Here is a 23,636-nt window from a genome sequence, read left to right on the forward strand (position 1 = left end):
ATCTGATATGATTTTTGCTTTTAGATATATTATTACAGATTGTATGAAACCCATGATCAAAAATAGTCATACATTCTGTCATTGTGTTACTTATGGATGGAATTATAGTGAAGATAAATGATCAATTCATTGTCTTATGAGCAGTACCACACTTAATATCCTATGACATCACAAATTTGAGTTTTAGCACTTTAGTTTTGGGATTTGGGAGAGAGTTTTGAATTTTGAAAATGGCCGTAGTTCCTCTTTAATTAAGTCACTAGTGAATCGCTAGTTTGAATCTACAGACAAACTTTGTGATGGATTAACAAATAGCTGCTGCAACCCAGTCCAGGATCCTTTACATGCCATTTGTTTGCGATCCAAAGAATTCATCCTTCACATCACTTCTTATCATTCTGAGTGCTCAGACTTCTCTCCTCACCTCTTTTCTCTATTGTTTCCCCTTTTATAACTACCGGTGGTTGCATTGTTACTGAACAATCACGCCATCTACAAACACAATTCGGAACGAACCGGTGCAAATAATGTGTATTTTCTACAAACATAAACCACAGATTATTAATAAAAGGTAATATTGCATTCAGTGGACCTTGGAGAAATAAATTAACTCCCCAAATGGAAAGTAAAACATTCAGAGAACTTCAGGTCAGGTAGAAAACAATGTGAAGACAATCGGGCTGAGTGATGTGAAATGAATTAAACATTGAACTCTTCAGTGTCCCCGGGGAACATAAAATATTCGGCTGCAAAACACCCAAGTTTAGATTTTAATTAAAAATGAATGCATATGATTTTGAAGGGCTGCCAGTGTTACTCCAGATGGAACTGCCTGCGCAAGTGTGTGTTGGGGTGGAGGGAGGCAATAAATAAATGCACACTCCAGTGCTCAGGGCACCAACAAAAAGAGCATATCAAATTGGGTAATGACTTGAAATAGCCTATATCAGATTAAGGTAATCTAAATAAACTAATGGAGAGCGGGGGCTCCTGCACTTTTTCCACTGCTGCTGAATCTGTCAGTCTCGTTTTAATCACCTATATGTTTGAGTGATTCTGTTTAGGGAGCTGTAAAATGGGTAAAGTTCACACAATGGCATATTTTAAGCCGCTAAGCAGAGGGGGTCTTAAGGGAGGAGGAGGAGGCTGAAAGGTAAAGACAGCGGAGGGAGAAAATATCAAGATGTTCATCTCTGATAAACTGCACAGCGCAAAGAATTATTTGATGCCAGAGCCACAGGCAACGAGACAACAGCTTTATTTGTTACTTTGTATGCAGTCGTGAGAGATTACGCTATCGTATCAACCTCGGTTCAACAGTTATCTGCAGTTCAGAATTTTTAGGGAGACATCGTCGTTATCTCGAAAAGAGAGCTTCAAGATGCAAACTATCAGCTGTATTTGTTGTGTGTGAGGTAGGCAAACAATCTTTAAATTCAAGTCTGGAAGTATTCATTAATACTCTTTGTCGGTGACATGATCTTCACCATATCATGGGTCTTGGGGGCAAGAAACTTTTAAAAGAAATGTTCTCATCTTTTTATTCTGTGATCCAAACAACGGATAGTTTATGTCATATCATTGTGGTTGGACACGTTTTAACATTGTAGCAACTAACCAACTTTTTCTTAAACATGAATTAGCTCATCTACTGTAAATGCCCTGATTACCTGTAGTCAGGTTTCATATTGACGAGTTTCTAAATTCATTGGGTGGGTCAAAATCTACCGGTCTTAAACCCAGGAAACCAGAAGTCAGCATTAATTTATTTGTCACATAAATTCCGTACTTAAATTACATCACTTCTAGAGTTATTTTAATCCGAACCACGATCTTTTCCTAAACCTAAGTAGTTTTGTTGCCTAAACCTAACCAAGTTTTTTCCTGTGAAGACGGAATTTTAATTTGAAAAGACTGGAGCGGAAATTGACGACGTGCGTCACGTGTTGCTGGACATTCGTAGGAAAATGCATGAGGATACAATGGTACAATAGTATATGACGGGTTTCCTCTGCTGGTTTAAATCAACTATAAATAGCAAATCAAAAATATTCCTGTGTCTCTAACGATGCACTGACCGGCCTTTAGGTTGTGTATTAAAACAAACCTCGTGGTCACCACAAAGAAAAACAAGGACATCCAATTTCCTTCTCAAAGCCCCCGTCATTCCGGCGCCGTGCAATTCACGAAATACTCAACTGGTTCCAGGTATTCATCACCCTCCATTAGAAATGATTAAAGTCATGACTCAAAGCGAGAGGATATTGGGAACAAGGTTTGGTATCATTCATGCATGTCCTATGCAATCAGAGCTCCAGATTACCAGCATCCGGCCGCACTCAGCCCTTCAACAAATGATGAAAACGAGAGCGGGCGGGGCAGGGGGGTGGGGGAAAGAAGAGGGAGGGCTAAAAGAGGTGAGAGGAAAAACTGAGGCAGAGACAGATAGACTGGTCTGCTACTGGGGAAGTACAAGTAAAAGAGAAAAGGATGAGGAGGAAAGAGAAAAATAGCAGGAAGGAGGGAGTGATGAATGAAGGGGAAAGGAGCAGTGACTGATCAGTATTGAAAACCTGTGCCGCTGTAAACGTGGTATAAAAGGCTAACAGTGGAAACGGATTGAGATGTCTGTCATGATGGAGTGGAGGCTGTGGCCCGGCTTTAACATCACAGCTCACTGTTCCTCAGAAACCAGAGGAGAGAAAATACACTTGAGGAAGAGACAAATCTCCTGACCTTTCCATAACAGCCAGGCCTGGAACCTGACTAATAGGCTACCTCTCTGTGGGCATGACTGATGAATGCCTAATGGCAGTTTTGGGTGAGGAATAACTGAATTTGACAAAGAAAATGATAAATGTCACCTGCTGCAAGTGAACAACCCGTATCTCATTGCAGCAATAGGGAAATAAATATTTCAAATCACAGAGAAATGGCTTTGTATGATAATTAATACTACCTCACAAAGCCAAAATACAGCAGCTTGGCTACAAATTTGGATTAGTCAAAGTTAAGACTTAAAATTAAACTATATTTCAATCGTGACATACGTACAGGTAGTATATAAATTAAATTTGGCCTGTGCATTTCACCCATCCTAAGAATATTGACGCAGTGCTGTGATGCGCCCCAAAGGGCAACTTGGGATTCAGTGTCTCGCTCAAGGACACTTCTACATGCAGACTGTAAGAGCCGGGGATCCAACCGCCACCTTGTGATCATGGGACGACCCGCTCTAACCCTTGAGCCACACCTGTCCAAAACCAGTATATTAGGACTGTCAGTGTTAATAATAACACGTTAACGCTAATTCGTTTTAACGCCACTAATTTCTTTGACGCATTAACGCAACTTGCGATTTCTAGATTGTAGTGGACTCATTTTAAAGCTAGATGAAGATGCTGGCATCATATGAAACTAGAAAACCTAATCCATTGGTACTAACCATGTCATACTAGCTTTTCGTGAAGGAGGCTAAATAACGCCCCAGCTTAAGCTAAATTTTGGCAAGGGAAAACCGCCATGGCCATTTTCAAAACGGCTCCTTGACCTCTGACCTCAAGATATGTGAATGCAAATGGGTTCTATGGGTACCCACGAGTCTCCCCTTTACAGACATGCCCACTTTATGATAATCACATGCAGTTTGGATCAAGTCATAGTCAAGTCAGCAAACTGACACACTGACAGCTGTTGTTGCCTGCTGGGCTTGAGTTTACCATGTTATGATTTGAGCATATCTTTTTATGCTAAATGCAGTACCTGTGAGGGTTTCTGGACAATATTTGTCATTGTTTTGTGTTGTTAATTGATTTCCAATAATATATATATATACATACATTTGCCTAAAGCATATTTGCCCACAGCCATGTTGATAAGAGTACTAAATACTTGACAAATCTCCTTTTATGGTCCATTTTGAACAGATAAAAAATGTCTGATTAATTTGCGATTAATCGTGATTAAATATTTTAATCGTTTGACAGCTCTAATACATTTTTTTTTTTTTAATTATCCAGTTAAAAATGCCTTAGAGCTTTCATGAAAACCGGGTCAGTTGTCCTGGATGTAAATGAAAATATTAACTTGATTACTGACACTTTCAGCACAGGCATTGACGCTCGCAGTTATATGTAATAAAGTTCACTAGTGAAACTTTATTACGAGCTACCTGTCAAAAAATATAACAGCCTCCTCACTAATGGTTCAAATAAAACACGAACACACAGCGCAAAGATACAACTATGGAAACTCTGGGAAATATGAGCTGTCATATTTCAGTAAGAAACCTCGTTTTGATCCGTTCAGTTTGCGTGTTTGTTTTTTTTTGTGAGAAAGTAGACCTATAAATCTGGTGCAATAAAGCACAATTAGGACCAAGAGAGTAAAAAGCATCCTGTGCTCCTCTTACAGTTTACTTTTTCTACCTGTTTGGATTATTCTGTTCAGTATCGTGGAATAAAACAATGGACTAATGTTACACTATACAGCAGGCTGAGCAGAGACAACAACTGGTGAGTGAAACATCCACATTTAGTCTTTATTAACTTAAATTATAGTTATGAAGAGATCAGTCCGACTGTTAGATTAATGTGTTGACAACTCCCTGTTTACTGTATCTCAGCACCAGTGTGTGCACATTTTGAACCTGGCACGAGCACAGCGCAGGGCGTGCCTGAGGAATTATCTGTATCCTCCAGTACCTCCTCGTTTCAAAACAGAAATTAAAATAAGGTGGCAGTTGGCTGGATCACTAGATAACAACCTACTTGCTCTTGGCTATATCGTATGTTATTTACAGTAAATATCACAAATAAAACGGGTGTTTTCTGATTAAAAAAAAATAAAGTACGAACGTAGGAAGATAACAAGTACTACTAACCCATCTTTGAGGTGGTTACGTCTCCAGCTCCAGTCTGATCTGGAGCTAACAGCTGATATGTTCCTGGTTTGTTTACATGATGTAACAGAAGTGCAGATTTAACGTATTCAGTGGACAGAGAGCGTCAGATGCGCGATGCAGCGCGATAGTCGGACGCTCGCATCCAGTTAGGATACGGTGTTAGTTTATAACCTGTTTTTGTGGACATAACAGCATGTGTATGCGTGCGTGCGCGCCTGTGCGCATAAGTGGCAGTATATATACACCTCTCTGTCAGTTTATTTCTGTCATGAAACATGATAATGTTAAAGATACACTTAATAAAGGCTACATGGGGTGAAAAAAATGCCCCCCCCCGTCAAAGCTGATTGCCCGTCTGCCCCTAACACTCTGGCGCCGACCCTGTGTTGTTGCCTTACGAGACAAATCTTAAAACTATGTCAAACCACACTACTCAAGCATAGCCATAGCTGGCCTTGGCTAAAACTAAATTCACAAACCACTGTTTTCTATTGAATTGAAATATAAATAATATAAAGTGTTAATGTAATATAATATAATATAAGAATATAAATGTTGATGAACTGACATCTTGGTAATTTTGTGTATTACCACATAGCCAAATACAATCATTGTAGAGGAGAAATGGCCTTCTAGCTAAAAGGATACTATACCCTATCTTAGCAGAGCAAAGTAGCTGCCGTAACCTCTTCAGGAATTTGTGAAAGCTAACTCTAAAACACATTTACATATATTAGATTATAGATTAATTTGTTATATTTCAATATGTTATAACTATCAACAAATACACAAACCAACAGACTTGAATAAGCAAATCACCCATTTACCTAGTCCTGCTAAAAGTTAACTTCAGCCTCCCATTCAAGATGTTCAGGTATAATCTATAGTGTGTAATTTGGGGGTAAAATAATCTAAATCTATAGCCTATCACTTGTTACAGTTTGCCTAACTCAAATCACCCCTCAACTTCACTTTGTCTGTAGTTACTCTCTTCTTATGTAGGGCAAAATACCCCAATCTACCAATTTAAAACAACCTTCACACAAAACCCTTACAGTCATTTCTACAGGAAGCAGCAACATCCGCTCTGTCCTGTGAGCCGAGTAAGACCTCCCTAACGCTTTCAGACAGATGGCAGATTCCAGCCAGGACTCCAGGACTCAATGATGGGGTGGTGCCAGCATTGAGCCAAAATCTATTTATAAATGTAATTTGACAGTGACGCTCCACATTGCAGGAGAACTGCTGGACATCTAACCTGCCAGGGCCCACATAAACAAATCCAACCCTGTTAGCACTTTGAAGGGCCCTCTGAAGACGTGTGGTGCTGTTTGTATGGCGCTCTGGCCATTAGCCCAGCAGTTACTAGGGAAGCTGGCCATTGTTATATAATGGACAAAGCTGCACACAGGCGGCAAGGGTCACTATAGGAGCAGAATAGCTAAAGGCATGCAATATGGTCAGGTGTAATTTCCCCAGTGTTGTGTGGACAAAAGTACAGGCAAGGAATTTAATTCATGTTTGTCATTAAGACAATAAAATGCATTGTTTCACACAAACATTTATAATTATCACTCAGGAACTTCTGTCGGTAAGGGCCAGTGCCGAAATCGTCAGACAAAATTTAAGGAACGTCAAGAGAAATGACTAACTGGCTACCTGATCCCAGCATACTTTTAGCGTCATAGTCCTGCCTCCTGCACGCTCTACCCAGGCGCCACCCCTCGCCTAAACCAAACGGAGTATTTCCTGTAGTTGACTTTATATAAAGATTGACGACATGACAGCTCCCCAAAAGTGAAGACAAAACATCTCGATCTCCCCCTGGTGGCCGGCTGCGGTAGAGGTCATAATTCCTGCCCCCTCTCCTGACCAAACTAAAAAGTCAAAGTACACGTCTAATAAAATTTCCCAAAGATGGTTTCTGTCATTTTAGGTAGTTCTTATCACGCTAATGTATGTTCAAATGTTAATTTTTCTGAAGTTTGGTTTTAATTAGTTATTTGATGCTATAAGAGAGATGTCATGATTGCCAGCTGCTCTAAGTGAAGTAGTTCGCGGAGCCGTGGGGCTCAGAAATTGTACGAGAGAGGAGATGTAACGTTACTTTCTTTAACCATCGCGACTCTGTGTAATAGAACATGTGTCAATTTGATCATAACTATAGTTATAGCAATGTTATGGTTAGTTGTTGTGCCTTTCTAGGGCTATGCTCGGTTTGTGATTGGCTCTGGCGGGTGTGTGGGCGGGGCATCGGTACTGCGGCTCGAGCCCCCCCGATCACTACTGCGCAGACTCTGGCTCCATGATGAGAACACGTCTGCCACAATCTCCTGTTTAAAGCTACATGTGTGAAAGGGCATTCATATTATTCATATTAGAAAGCGGCTTTACAGCGCAGCAGAGATTTAGAGAAATGAGACATTTTCCACTGGTTTTTGATTCTGTACTCCAGCACAACATTGACTATGTGGTGAAAGGGCTGACGCTCAGCTTTTCAGACTCATAGTTGCATTTTGGGACAATGCAGCAAATGACTCTGAATATACCGAAAAGGCTACCAACAACACTTTTAATGACTAAACAATGGAAATGTCTTGATCGGCCAAGTTATTCATCTGATCTCGATCCAACTGATCATGCACTTGTGAAGACCAAACTGAAGTAATGACGGCTGCAGTACGGGATCACCAGGAAGATACTGCATCTGCTGATGTCTGTTGGTTGTAGACTTACTAACTTACTATCAAATATGACTTTATTTAAAGCCACTATATATTCAAAATGTGTAGAATTGTAATGCTATTACATAGAATCTTTAGAAATATTGATTACATTCATGAATCATTATTTATGCAATCATTTTCTTTTTTTTTTGGGGGGGGGGGGGGGGTTATGGGGTTTACATATGTTCAAACTATAGCTACAGTTATTATATTGTTTATCTGATTTGGATGTAAACACGCAAAGTCACTTCAACCACATAATCATTGTTTCATTTTAAATCTAATATATACTGGATTGCAGAGCCACCACAATAAAACATATATTACTCTTCTAATACATAAACCATAATACAGGCAGATGTATCCTGCAGAAAGCAGTAAGTCTCATAGTTCTGTGAATTATTCTGCGGCGTACTCGCAGTGACAAGTTATATATTTCCCATTTGTTCAGAATAAACAGCCAGTGTGTAGCAGGAAAGGAGCGCCAGCAGCATGAAGAAATACTTCGGCAATGGAGAAAATCCGAGCAAGGAGACGTCACAGTAGCACCCACACTGATTGACAGGTGATCTCTGACTGCAGAAAACACCACAATTATGAGCGATTCACACCACAGATGGTGATAACAACAGAAAAAAACGGAGCTTGAGTGCTTTATTACCATGGTAAGACCATGCACACTCATCCATTTACGTATCTGAGCATCAAATATATGAGTGACATTGTTCTTTATTATATCGATTGCAGCAAATCATGTTTGTCGGCTATTGGAAAAGTGCATCTTTTACTATTTGATACCAGACATTTGTCCTGGAACAACCTGAAACCATTACCAGCGAGCAAAAATAGAATCAAGGCTGTTTTAAAAAGTACATTAATCTACACAAATCAATGAAGGGGGGGGTAGTAATTATCTCTCCTCAGGCCTGTCCGCCCTCTCCCTGATGGGAGGTTGTGGAGGGCAGCAGCGCGACGCAGCTCCTCCACCTCTGCCAGGCTCATGTTTCAGCACGGTGTTTACCCTTGCACTTTCTGAGATGACAAACGAGAACAAATCGCAGGCCAAGAGTGCATTAGCGGGGTTATTGGGTTATGTGCCGGTAAAATATAAGACTGACAAAAAGATTTTTTGCTCGAGAATCTCAGAGGTGTCATCCCAGGCAAAGTGGAAAACAGAGCTCCCCGCTATGTAACAATCCTTTTTAGTGCTCCAGGCAAATGTCGGGTGATACACGTTTGGGAACTGTGACATTGTGGCCTTTTCAGTGTGGGACTACAAACTCTGAGCTGCAAATGACATACTAAATACTCATAATGTGCTTAGAATTAATACTCAAAGATTTCACTCATGCTTCTTAAATTTGCCAGACTTTGATAGACACAAAAACATTTCAGGATACAAACAAACAAAAATAAATATGGCTATCAAACATCTGTTGATACACATCCGATATCATTTTCTATAAGTTCTTGTAGAGGCTTTAACTGCCTGTACATATGCAGATTAATACACAGTGCATACTTTATGGGATGGAACTGGGACACAGCTGTATAGTGTCACCAGGGGATCCAATGTCAAAAAAAGTATTAGGGCCGTAGTGGGTCAGTTCATCATTTGCAGTGACCTACCACTCAGATTAACAATCTGTTGCTGTAATTCCTTAGTGTGTCATGCTTTTCATCAACTGATACAACTAAACCTCTCCCAAAGGATCTAATCTGTGCAGCAAGCTATGATGTCCTCAAAATGTATGGTCTGTTTCTCTATAGACATTTAACTAAACAAGTTTATTCTTTAATAAGCAACACTTATTACATGTACTTACAACATTCACATGACATCAGACACATAATAAGGTAAATAAAGGGTAAGTAAAAGTAGAAATACACAAAGTAAATAAATAAATACAACTTCAAAACTTTACTTAAACCTGCTTTAACTGACTTTTTGGTCACTTCTGGGAAGTGGAAACAGGCTGCAATCACAACTTTGCCCTAATATCTTATTACACGGCTTTGTTGAATACTCAATTATGATTGGTCAATCACAACATTCTACGGTCTGTTATTTCTTTACAGTAGACCGTTGCTATGTATAACAGACGGTTGCTATGGGCGCAGTTCTGATGTTGGACTCTGGGAGGACTGTTTTTGTATCAAATTATTGATTTCTTAAGTACGTAGCCGTGTAATAAGTGGGATAATGTACAGCTACCTTCGGGGTTTATTTCACAATAATGACTGGCTCGCTGTGCAGTATCCCTTACATGTTAATCAAGTAAACTTGTTAGTACACATTTGCAATTTGGAGCAACATTAGCATTCATTTTTAGTTATTTTTGTGGTCACCTTGCTATATAAGTCCAATATATACTCTCTTTTAGCTCTGTTTTGCTCTCCACCAACTCTCACCAACCTTTTGCCATGATGACACACACACAGACTCACAAGGTGAAAACAATAATTAAGAAAAAATTTAGACTGAACAAAAACAGCGAAATTGTCGGCCGTAAAACCGAAACAAGCTCAAAGACACTAAAATGCTCCGTGGTGCTGAGAGGAAATGCAGGATTAGGTGATGACTTGATCAATATTTAAGAATATCGGTTAGAGCAACCTTTAGTCATTGTAAAAAAATTTAAATAAATAATATTATCATATTATTTATATTTTATATAATGAAAAAATCTACTCAGTGATTTAAAGAATTGTAAACATTGTGTATCTTGGCTCCAGATTCTTAACAAATTTGTATCATTGTTCTCATTCGACTTTCGGCAAACAAATCAGTGTATTTCCCAAAATGTTGAGCCACGGCTTTAAACGGTGTTTCAATCCACCATCAATCACCAGACAGTCACCTGTAACGTTTATGACACGATAGACCTTATCAGTGTCAAATGATCCATTGATCAGAAGTGTTGGCAGCGAACACTGCCGATACAGTATAGTTGCTAGATTAAGTCCTATAACGCTGACATCAGCTCGGCAGCGGTTCCTTCATTTCTTTCAACACACACACGCACACACACACACACACACACCACTCAATCCTCCCTTCTCTCTCTCACACACTTTTCATCCACAAACCCTCCAGTAGAGCCGCTCAGGGCCCCTTCACGGGACCTTCAGGAGACCTTGTTGGTGGATACCGGCGGCTGGATGTAGCACAGAAGCGCACGCAGCCATTTGCGAGGAGGAGCCAGATATATGGCTGAGAGAAGAGATTGTGACAAGGCTCTTTTGCAGATGGCAGACAAGTCTGACAGTCTCACGTTGTGCTCGTCCCTCCTGTCCGCCGAACGGCCTCGGTTAACAGTATAGCAAAAGAGAAAACAGAAAAAGGTGTGTGGAGTGCTGAGAGAAAAATTATAACAGAAATTATAGTGACAACATCCAGACAGAGCCATTTAGCATATCCGACATTTGCAAAAGTGTATCAACTATAAAGCAGCAAACATATACAGAAGAACTGAATATAGGACACCGAGATGTGGAGTATTTTTAAGATCACTTTGTGTTAAAGGAATCTCTTTGCAGCCCCCACGCTCACACACACACACAGATAAACACAGTGGAATAAAGGATGCACACACTATAACCGAAGCTCCCTCTTGCCTAATTGAAGTGATTGATGCTGTGCACTAACCTGTAACATCCAGAGTTTCATTAAAACAAAATGCACGAATCAAGATAACGGCACAGGGGGCCTAAATAAAAGTGGCAGCCTTGAAATTGGAGCAGATATAAGTCCCAGCTCTCGGTTAATTCCTAAAATGGACAATTTGAGACAAACGGTAAATTCAAGGCTTTTCTCACTTTGTTTTTAATTAGTTTGGCAACGTCAGCGACGGAGTGAAGGTCACTGTCGCGATTCGTGGCTACGTGGTTTTGAGTGGGACACAAGGGCTGAATAAATGTTCGACCATCGAAATTAAGTACAGTAGATTTTTGTTTGTGCTGACAAATGGAACACCTCTACTCTCATATCGGTCACACCTTTCAACCCACAACCACCAACATTGTCATGTAGACCAGTGGTTCCCACCCTGAGGGTCAGGATCCCCCAAAGGGTTTCAAGATGAATCTGAGGAGGTTGCAAAATGATCAATAAGATTAAAAAAAAATTCTGCTACATTTCCCAAGCTTATCTTTAATCTGTTAATCTTTATTGACAATTCAAATTAACCTATTTCATTATTTTCTAATTTTGCTTGCTTGTACGAAAGTCTGATTCATGCTCGTCTCCCACCCTGACCGCCACACTTTCCTTTTCTGCCTCACTACATTATACATTAGGGCAAACACTACTACCTGCATAGACTGCTGCAGGAATGAATCCTAAAACCCGGACACGAGTTAGCGTTTCTACAATTCCAGTTCCCTCTTCTCAACGTCAATGGGTTTTTGGTTAGATGCTGGAAATAAGGTCTGTGTTTCACACAAGTTTAAGAGATTTTAACGTTTTGTTCTACAACACAAAATATGTCAGTAAATATCCCACTTGTGAATTTAGAATCTTTTATTTTACTAAAAAGTGGCTAAATGAGACTACTAAACGTCATGGTGTAGTTTGTCTATAGCCTAACGTTAGCTTTTTACTTCTGGCGATCACATTTATGCATCAAAATTCATAAAAGTGGTGTTCATTTGTTGAGATTATCTTGCTGAACAAAACGTGTAAGTATTATACATGTTTGTTTGCCACAGAGGTTATTTTCTGCAATAACCCAAAACCCAATGAGAAAATCCCATTGGCTTTTGTCGAGGGAACCTGTGTGATTCTAACTTCCAGGTTTCCAGGCAAAAATACATCATCCCTGCACCACTCTATTTGCACTGAATGTCGGTATAGGAAAAGGAAGCAGTTGATACAGTACTCTGTCTGTCCGTTTCTCAAAGAAATTAAATATTATTCATTGGACTATGAACCCTTTTTGTGGAAAAAAAAAAAGAAAAGAGAACAGTGCAAAGACGTGTTGCATGGAAAGTCAAACAGAGACACTATCCTGTTTGTATCCTTGCCAATGTAATTATTTACCTGATGCCAACAGGCTCTAAAGAATACATTGTCTGTGTGGGCTGTAAAACAATGACTAACTTCAGTTATAGGTAACTAATTTGTAATTAAAAAATACTTGTAGGATGTAATATTAACTATGGTTCTGCAGTGGTCTAACACATGATGCCAATCCAGCAGCGGAGGTTTGGAGGACTTTGGTTGACAGCAGGTAAACAGTCCGTGTCGAGAGCAAAAGAGGCGGAACGTATTGGCCGAAATGCAATCTCGGAACCCACTGACTTTGACGATGATTTTGCTTTTTATTGATTCAAAATTAGCTTCTAAACTTGTGAAGCTACTTGTGAAACAATTCAGTCGTACACGTCATCTCTCAGCTCCAACTAGCCTTGCATCTCAAGTTGCTAATCGGATTGTTGATGTAGCAAACGATGAGCAGCACACGGAAAAGATAGTCTTGGCCCTAATATCCGCAGAATACACTGGAACCCCAGAAATATAGCCCCTTGCCCCCCAGAGGCTTGTCTGTCTTCAAACCGATAGCTGATGGGTTCCAAGATTGCACATGGAGGCAAATGAGGCGGTATTTGTGTTGAATGTGGGCCGCGTTGTGGGATCAACCACACACACTTCTTTGATATTAGTTCAGGCTGCGACTTCGCCGGTCAAAGTTCACCAAAGTTGAACTCAACACAATGTGAAGATGCACATTTTGTGCATGTGTGACCTTGCCCTTACACGTTTTGAAGAAATTGTTTTTTGTTGCATATTACGTTTGTCTTTGATATATCACAATTATGTTTTAAGTAAGTCCACGGACAACCCATTACACACACAGGAGTCTGGTTTCATGAACGCCAAAGGAACACCCACTAGTACAGACATTCATGTCCCCCTCAGGATGAATTGTAGAAACTTTAGTGAGCCCTTGACTTTTTATCTAGAGCCACGCACCACCAGGTCAAAATTTGATTTATGACCAAAATACCTACAAAACAAATATCATTTCCATCAGCTTCAGCTGAATACCTGCTTAACATCATGTTACCATTGTCACTGTGAGTATGTTAGCATGCTGACGTTAGCAATTGGCGCAAAGCACAGCTGTGAGGCATGTGTACATCATATGTTTACTGTTGACTGTATTAAATTGATATCAAGAAATGATCATATTCAAGTGCAAAGGTTAAGAAAAAAGTACAGAACCAAAAAAAGAAAAGTGTTAAAAAAGTGACCTTTATGTGAGTCTGGCATAAAGGACTCACAGAAAGATATAAAGATACCGTAAGCTGCAAAATGCTGTCACTCTCCAATGTCTGACAAATTTAGAAATATGTGGAATTGACCCGTACTTCACCGTTTTAATTATGTCATCTTGTTGTGCCTTCTTCTATGTGCCCAACTCCTAATATTTCCACAACAATAGTGGATTGGATGATTGAATTCAAGTTCAATTTGGTACTACATTTGGAGATGGAAACTAGACAGACAAGGCTTTCTAAGTGGAACAGCACCATTATTCACGTTATTTGCTACACCTGTGTTTGACAAATCAAAATGTCTGCAGTGAAAAAGGCCCTCATCTGGGTGAGTCTTAACGACAGTGAGGAGGAATTCTCAGGAGATAATCAAGCTTGATTAGGCTGAGGCTCGGGCAGATTGAGGTCAAACACACACACACAAACAAAAAATGTAAAAAATGTCAGGGGATTGCAGCATGTAAAATGAATGTGAAACCTGACTAAGCCACTAAACCATCGAGTAAATAAACACATATTTGAACAAGCTGTTAGATTAGTCAATCTCATGGGACCCGTTGGGGAAGAGGAAGCGGTACTTCTGCATTCAAAAGGTTTAAATACATGGACAAACACTGATTGTGCCACAAAGAGCTGAATGGAAGACCAGCTGAAAACAGGTCGATTAAATGTGAAAAAGCCAATAAACAACCCAGCATTGTTACTTTGGTGAAAGGCAGCTGTGTTTGGTTTCCACCAACTCTAGGCTAAAATTTTGTCTACCCTATTATGATTATAAAAGGATACTTTTCATTATTTTGTTGTGTTGCTGCTGTTTTCGCCTTTTCTGAAATCTCCACATAGATGCCTCTCCCTCTTGTCACCTGATAATAAAAGGAAAAGTCAACATTATTCATGGCACTGGCACTGAGGCTGGGCTTTCTTTCCACAACATCCTTCAAATTTATACATGAAAAATGCAACACGAGGAACGGCGCCCGTACTGAACATATTGCCTCGGGCCAACCTCTGGCTGCCGTGGCGTTGCACAGCTCGCTGTGCCGCTGACTCACAAAAAACTTGACTCAGGCTTGTAAACCTCAGTTTGTCCCTTGATAAGCGCGTTGTCCCCGAAACAAACCCACCTGCACATTGTATGGGTGCTCTTAAGAAATTCTTCATACCTTAACACATTCCTTTCTCTGTTTAACCACATAGGTGGTCGAGAAAGGAGCTGAGATGAACTGATAAGTGTAAAAGGTGCAGAGCTACAGGGATCAGTCTCACTCATGTGAAAACATCTCAAAGTAACACCATAGATAATGTATATAAAGATGGACAACATGACAGCTCCCCAAAAGTGAAGCCAAAACATGTTGATTGCCCCCTGGTGGCTGGCTGCAGTCAAAGAGCCTGCCCCCTCCATGTTAGTGGATAGGACTTGGGGCAAACTAAAAAGTCAAAGTACACGTCAAATACAATCCCAAAGATGGTTTCTGTCATTTAAGGTAGTTCTTATGTATGTTCAAGTTTTCTTTTTTCTGTTAAATTTGGTTTTAATTAGTTATTTGATGCTATAAAAAGGGGGTGAGACGTCATGATTGACAGCTGTGATTAAATCTCAAGATAGCAGCTCCCGTATTGGCTTCACTTTTGTACAGTGGGAGGAAGTGGAGAGGCGTCATCCATCTGTATGTACAGTCTATGGGTAACATGCAAGACTTGTCCGATACAGAGAGATGGTGATCACAAATAGGACCTGAGCATTGACAATTGTATTCTGCAATACTGTCACAGTAGACTGCAAAGTTAAAAACTTCCAGACCAAAGGGCAATGTTGGTTTATGTGTTAGAACTCAGATAATTGGAACCTGCTCTAATGGCCACTATAAAAGATTCCGCATCAATGAGATAAATGGCAGACGTTATTGGTTCTCCACTGTCTCAGTTTTTCATTAAAGCTTAAATCGATTTGTAACTTTATTTTTCTATATTAAAAAGCACCCATTACAATAAATGCAACCATTGTTGAGACCAAACTGTTTATTGATTCCACAACAACTACTATGATAGAACTTTCGTCAGTGGTCAAATCAATGAAAACGCAACAAATCAAAAGATGGAACATCAAAAAGATATTAGGATACATAAGAGACAATGCCCTCTTGACAATCTGCTGTTTGTTGGTAATACTCTCATAGAGTTTGGCAAAGACTCATTGTCCTAGCCAGGCCAGCAGGACGCTTTCCTGCCTGTGTTTTCCATGGAAACTAATGCAAATGCACTTTCAACAGCCTCATTCATGCTGATTCACTGACTCAGACACATGAAGACCGGCTGCATTAGTGTTTACACTATTTGTGCATTCATTATTATTATAGCAGCAATCTTATTTGTTTATAGTCAGATTTGCTGATCAGCTGGCCAGATTGACGTCACCTATTTTGCTTATCTGAATGTATTTTCCCAGCTGTACTACTGTTCACGACATGCATCTAATTACACAGACTCCATAATGAAAAACATTAAATCAACAAAAATGTTAGAAAACATTGGACTAGAATAGAGAGCTGACGTGAAACCGGAACGTCCAGGTTCTGTTCCAGAAATAAGAAATAAAGGCCGCGAATAAAGACATAAACCGATCACGTTGTACGGAACTGGTTGCGTTGCACCTATATTTATGAGGATTATAAACAACAACACTCCGTATGCCAAACCAAGACCGGAAAATTGACGGCTTCCCCCGGTAACCCCGTGTTTAACATCACAACGCTATGAATTGTGGGTAATTCCCTCAGGCAAAGTCTGCAGAAATGCGGACTTACGGAAAGTGTTCATAAAGGGCTCAAAATGTCTGGAGCCCTCAAGCACGAGATGGTTTGACAATGAAATGAAAAACAACCCTGAACCCTCAAAGACTTTGCGGGACTGTCCCTCAAAGTCTGTCTGAGTGTGGACATTGGGATTGGGCTCATGAGATGTGGTTGAAAGTGCCTAAATTGGACCTCAAGGACTTATAGATTCATTTGATACATAATTATTCTCTTCCCAAAGGTCACGAATGAACTTGGTTAAAAAAAAAACGATCTTTTTCACTGGCTGAACAGAGAAACTACACTATACACTGCACAGCACCACCTCTTATAATATTAACCCGGTGTCCATATAAGCCCCCGGATACATTGTAATCTATATCCGCCACTTTTTGATCTCCAGAAATGACTTGAAGAAGTCTTGTTATCTTGATACCAGTGGAGAGAGCTGCAGTACTTAAAGACACAAGCGCTTATTCCGTGAATTCTCTAGAGAGGTCAAAAAGCATTAGAAATGGATCTCACTCCATCGGCAGATGTTTTAATGTGTATTTAAGTTAGTATTTGTCACCATTAGACACATGTTGAAAAGCTTAAGAATTGCAGGAATAAAAGACTCGTAGCGTTTGGGTAAACAGACTCAATACTTTGTGTTCATTGGCTGAGAGTTTTGAGAGATTTTGATGTGAAACAGAACTGCCTGTTAAACCTCTAAAGACTCTTTATTCAGTACATCCTTCACTGGCTATCCATCCACTGTAACATTTTATGAAGTGCAACTGCAGCTGCTGCTACACCAAAGGCACAACTTTCAGAAAGCGATGCAGGAATTCAAGGTTGGCTGGTTCCTGGTCTCGGCGATATTACCTCTGGAGGAAGGGGGCATCAATCGTGCTTGTCTGGAGGAGCAAAAGCCTGTGCCTGAAGCCTGGGAGGTTTTTTTCATTTTTATTTATTTATATTTCCTCTCACTTTTTCCTCCCTTTCCCCCAAACCTCCTCCGCTGACTTTCATTAAGCACTCAGTAGGGTTCTCCAAAGATCCAGATCGCATAAAAAAACATCAAAAGGAAAATAGAAAATATCTTTTGTTTTTGTCATGTTTTGGGATTTTGGGCTGTGGGATGTTCACTCCTCTTCTTTCAGTCCTCTGTTGGACATAAATTCTAAAAAATGCAACAGACGATGAATTAATGAACACAGAGCCACAGGCATCAAAAAGAGAATTAATGTGATTTTTTAATCTCTGATTTATCTACCAACAAGATGCTTCACTCTGTTCACTTTCTCAAAATTAAGATAATTGACCCAAAAATTTCGTCGAGTCATGCAGCCAGTGTTGCCATTTCATTTCAACTCACATTCATCCGTTCCTGGTGTTAATTTGTGTTTGGCTCGTATTTCTTAGACTCTTCTTCTTTCCTCCTCTGACATCGCTCTGACCGCTCGATGACCACCTTCCTCCGGCGCTCCCCGCAATTACAAAACATGATTAATTTACTTGCAACCCGGTTGGTGTGGTACATCCCGAGGCCTGATGAATATGATGCAGTCTGTCTCTGCCAGCCCTTTCCCTTTCTCTTTCTCTCTCTCGTTGTACACTCATTCTCATTATCATGCACAGCAACCTTTCCTTCACAAGGTCAACTTTTGCATGTGATGTGCAACAGTAACTACAGGTCACCGTTCCCACTCAGGAGAGAGAATAAAGTCAAACGTTTTGCAAAAGGCAGCACCACCATTGGGGCTGGGTATCGTTTCAAAAAAATGACGATGCCAGTACCGATACCAGTACTCTTAAAGTGATACCGTTACCATTAGAGTACTTCATTTGGTACCCATCATGTGAATGGAAACTGTGTGTGTGTCCTATTGGCTAGCTAATCGCCGTCACACTGCACAGTGCTTATACAGCGGTTACCGCTGATAATGCCATCCCCTGACCCGCGGTTGCGGGGCCGCGTTGTCGCGGAACCGTAACAGCCACCTTCCGGTCCCCTCCACCCCCCAACATTAAAGGGACTGTTTGTAACTTTTTACGCGTATAAATCTACCAGGTCGGTTTCCCATATGCGCGCTCGCATATTCGCGCTTGCGTGTGGCAACGCTGTTCAGACCGCTCCTCTGCTTGCTTGTCTTCACTCACACACCGCGCGCGTTCTCGCTCCACCTCACGTTCATGCGCGCTCACTCCACACTGCAGAAGAGTTAGTTTAGGTCTGAGAATATCTAGTGAATGTACAGTGGACGTTTGTGCAGAAATAACTGCTGCAGCTCCTCCAGACCAACAGAGATTTCCCGTGTCTTGTGAAGTGACGGGGCTCCGCAGCGAGAAACATTATTGTCTCCGACCGGGTGCCGGTGTCTCCCGTTCCTTCCGGCTGCGGTCGGAGACGATAACGTTTCTCTTCCTGCTTCTTTCCTGCTGAAGCAGGAAAAACCAACACTAGGATCAGCATTGATTCATGGAGAGACCTTCGTCTGGTCAGCTAACATTACTACCAAGCAGGTGAAATATAGAGTGATATTGTGGTTTTAGCTGACATGTGTCGCCTCACTGTTTTGAGCGATGCCCGTTCAGGTCTATTTAGAGCGAGCAAGCACGAGCCCGACGCTGACTTTCGTTGACTTAACGGCCACAGGTGTCGCTGTTAACAAGCATTTCTGATTCTTACAAACAGTCCCTTTAAGTGTTTGGGCTGTAAGCACTGTTAGCAATGTTATCTGCTAGCCATCGAGTCAGACATCTCCGTGTTCAGAGCTGTGCTGGCAGGTAATTCTGGCCGTATGGGTTGCAGCTGCTGCGGTAGTGAGCCATCACACGTCGCAATAAATCAAAGAACGCTTGCGGTGATTGGCTGCGAGTCATTTTTTTTACTGGATCTGGGCACAAAAAGGACCGATTGCAGGTGTTGTTTGACTGGAGAAGTTTCGATACTACTTGGTACTAGGTTGTTTCGGCCAATACCTTAAAGGTATCGGGTACCGATACCCAGCTCTAACCACCATTTGTGCTTTATTCTAATTATTCAGTCCGTCTTCCTACAAATACACTAGATCAGTCATCACTGGAGACGAGCTAGGACGGACAGAAAGATAAGTGGAGGAGGGGGATGCAGGAAGTGACAAATCAAGCAGGAAAATGCATGTGGGAGGGGAGAGATAAGTAAAAGGTGTGAAATCTGGAGGAAGACACGGCAAGGGGAGGAGAGCGAGGTTGAGAGACGGGGATGAAAGAGACGGAAAGGATGACGAAAAACACAGAATACTTTGAGAATCAAATTTCTCCTAAACTGCATCAGTTATGCTGAAAAAAAATACATTATTCTCTGATCAAAACATCCTGGCTACACAGGAGTTGTGTGATTATCAGCTCTGTACCTCTGGGAGAGAGAGAGAGATTTATAACCTCCAAGCTGCTTCAGCCTAAACTCCACACGCTGAAAGAAGCACTATCGGAGGGCAAAACGTTGTTTTATGATGACAGGCTCCTCCGCTGCGCCGCTTCTTTTATTCAAGCCCTGCTAACATTTTAGAGATATTTCAATAAATAGCCTTCACACAAAGAGTGCCTTTAACTAGAAAGAAACAAAACAAGCCTGACAGCGCTCTGTGTATTTTTTCCCCCCCTTTGAATTTTGGTCATTATTCTGCACAGAGCTGAGAGGAAGCCAAGTGTGGCAGGTGAGAGCATCTCGACTAGACAGCTGTCAAAGCCACCCTGGATGCGAGGGGCAGTGCAGGACAGCAGCATCACCGGCGGAGGCCTCGCCGCGCCGACTGGTGAGGAGCAGGTACAGTCAGCGTGCAGCAAAAACACACAAACACGCACATACACCTGCATGGGTGGTTTCATTGCCATGGCAACCGGTGATTGATCCCCTGAGTTATGCAGCGAAAGTCAGAATATTAATGACAGAGAAGAAGAAGCGGCGGTGGAGGATGGAAAGTGACGGCACGGCGGGTGAGAAAAACAGCTAATATACACACAGAGGCTCACACTAATGTGCCGAGGGAAGGATCAAAGAAAAAACAGCATGTAGAAAGATTTGTGTTTGGCCATGTCTGCAAGGCAACACTGTCACACTGCAAGCTTTCATGCTCCATTTCAAACTGCTGCTCACTGCTGATTGTGCGAGGTACTGTATGAACTGTTGGTTGTAACCCACATAGGCATGTGATGACTTAAAAAAAAACTCCACGGCTGGTCAGCCCATGAAACTGTTCTTTGACAAGTCTGAAATTATTAATTGAGTGATGTCTACTGCTGGGCAAAGGAAACATGGGATGTCCAGAGGTGCTTTTTTACAGATGTACAATTATGCCCCTTTGAGCGAGTTACTGTGTGGGTACCTGCGCTGTAGCTCGGCTAGCAGCTTAACCGTTACCCTGTGTCGACTCTGCTCTGAAGGTCACAGTGCTAGGTGGTCCCAGGTGATGTGCTTACCGCCACAGAGGAATAAATACGTTGTTCATGAACGCCACAGAATTCAGCTTAACTCAGTGGGCAACCTCCGAGTCTGAAAAGTGAAGCCAATGCGGAAGTGCCTTAAACTTGCATTCTTTCTAATAGCCAGCAAGGGGCGACTCATCTCGTTGCAAAAAGAAGTCTGATTGTATAGAAGTCAATGAGAAAATGACCCTACTTCTCACTTGATTTATGACCTCAGTAAACATTGTAAACATGAGTTTTTGGTCTCAATCGCTAGTTTCAAGTCTTCTTCAATACAGCATGATGTTCATTCAGTAAATTATGGTCCCATTTAGACTCAAATAGACCATAAAGCAGCATAAGCCTTTCACAGTGTGTTTACAGTTCAAATTGTTCGGCGTTCGGTTGAACTTAGCTCCACCCTCTTGTGTTATTTCTGGTTGCAAATAACCAAGATGACGACGGACCAAAAACCAAGATGGTGCCGGCCAAAATGACGAACTCAAGACTTCAAAACGGCAGTCCACACACTTATGGGTGATGCCACGGTGTGACTACGTCCATTCCTTATATACAGTCTATGGCTTAACTGATCTTTTCTAATCCAAGCACACACACAAACAAATTTTTAGCAGAAAAAGCATTTTTTTTACAAACAATATGTGCAGCATTGGAAAGTAAACCTGTATTGACATAATCTGCCAATAAGAATCTACAGTATGTGATTATGTCTACAGCGCCAAATAATTAATTTAGTGCAGAGTTCCGCCTCCAGTGTGAAAGTCATGGGTGTCTAAAGAAGAAGTGCTATCCAGTGTAGGATCCAACATTTTTGGGGCTTGACCCATACTAAAGACTAAAAGTCAGGATGTCTTGCTCTCTGCTGCACCAATTTTTACTTTATTTTTGTTTTTTTAATCTGTTGCAAGTCCCCTAACTGTATTGAAGTACAATAATAAATAGCTGGAGTGGCTCTTTAAATATGCATGCAAAAGCAATGGAGCTGTTCCATTAAAAAGCACCATTCAGCCTGTTCACGATTGAAACTAGGCCCATTTAAAAAAACAACTTATTTTTTAAGAAAAGTGGCACAAAATCAAAGATGTACCCCTGAGGCCATAGACGGCTATTACGGTAATGGTGGTTATTGCACTAACATGAAGCTGCGGATGGTTGGGTGAGAATCATTACAATTTTTCATACTAATTTATCGAGGCGCAGTATATTATAATATTGATTATCATGCCTAAAACCATAATCATGCAGTCCCACATACTGTAGACTTACTTTAGATAAACACCATACACATCCATTTTTGTTCCACCACATTTCGCAGCACAATTTGTGGTTTTAACAATAATGGTGTCTGCAACCGACTATTGATTAGTTAATCCTGCAATCATCTATCTGGGTTAACACTAATGATGGCTGCCCATACATGTATTACCAGAGCCTAAAGTGAATAATTAATCTGAGAGGGTCACAGGAGACCATCCCAGCTCAAATTGGGCTCTAGGCAGGGTACTCACTGGGCAGATCACGAGCCAATCACGTGTAACATGTCTTATTTTATCTCATGAAAAGTAATTCCTCATTTTTGTGTGTTTTCCTATGAATGTCCAGCACCACGTGATGCAAGTGTCAATTTCCACTCCAGTCTTTTCAAAATATATATTACAGAACATTAGTTTTCGTAGGTATAGCTACGAACAGTGTATGAGACCAGCCTGAACATGTATAGCTTCACGCCTCCAAGACATTTGCATTCACCAATTGACCCTTGTTGGAGGAACTGGGAGAAATCTGGAAAACAGAGAACCTGCCAACTCACCAGTTAACCCCTAACCTGCATATCTTTAAACGGAGAATGTGCAAACTCCACACAGAGGTCCACTGTACTGCCCATGTTTCATTGTTTAAAGCATGTTAACAATTAGTTGGAACTGGGAAATGATTAATTTTCCGAAGGAGTAAGAATGAAAATAATGATATCAGTGCTCCTGATGTCCCCTACACCCACATATGCGCTTGGCGCGTAAAAGAGAAGTGATTTTAATAAGAAAGAAAATAATTAATTTCAAGAATTGATTATTTCTCTGTTTCTGTTTAATAGACTAATCAATTAATCGACTGATTGTTTCAGTAGTCTCCTACGTTCAGGACCGGCTTAAGGCATAGGCCATATAGGCGGTCGCATAGGGCGCCACGCTCTGGCGGGTGCTGGTCGCCCTCTAAAAGTAAATTAATTAATTAATTAAATTAAAAATTAGAAAGAAAAAAAAAGCCGGTGGGTGCCCTTCTTCATTTTCTGCATTTAGTAAACTGACTAAACACTATTAAGACAACAATATGTAACGTAATGCAGCACATTCTGTATCATCGTGTGTGCCGCCTGTGAAGGTAAAAAGAAGAGCTGCAACACTTTTAAAAGCAGTGTGAATGCAGTCAAAATGGTGGGATAGAACAACAAGAAACATAGCCTGCAGAAACGAGAAGTAGCAG

The sequence above is a fragment of the Sebastes umbrosus genome, chromosome 5 (genome assembly GCF_015220745.1).
Source record: "Sebastes umbrosus isolate fSebUmb1 chromosome 5, fSebUmb1.pri, whole genome shotgun sequence".
Lineage (NCBI taxonomy): Eukaryota > Metazoa > Chordata > Actinopteri > Perciformes > Sebastidae > Sebastes > Sebastes umbrosus.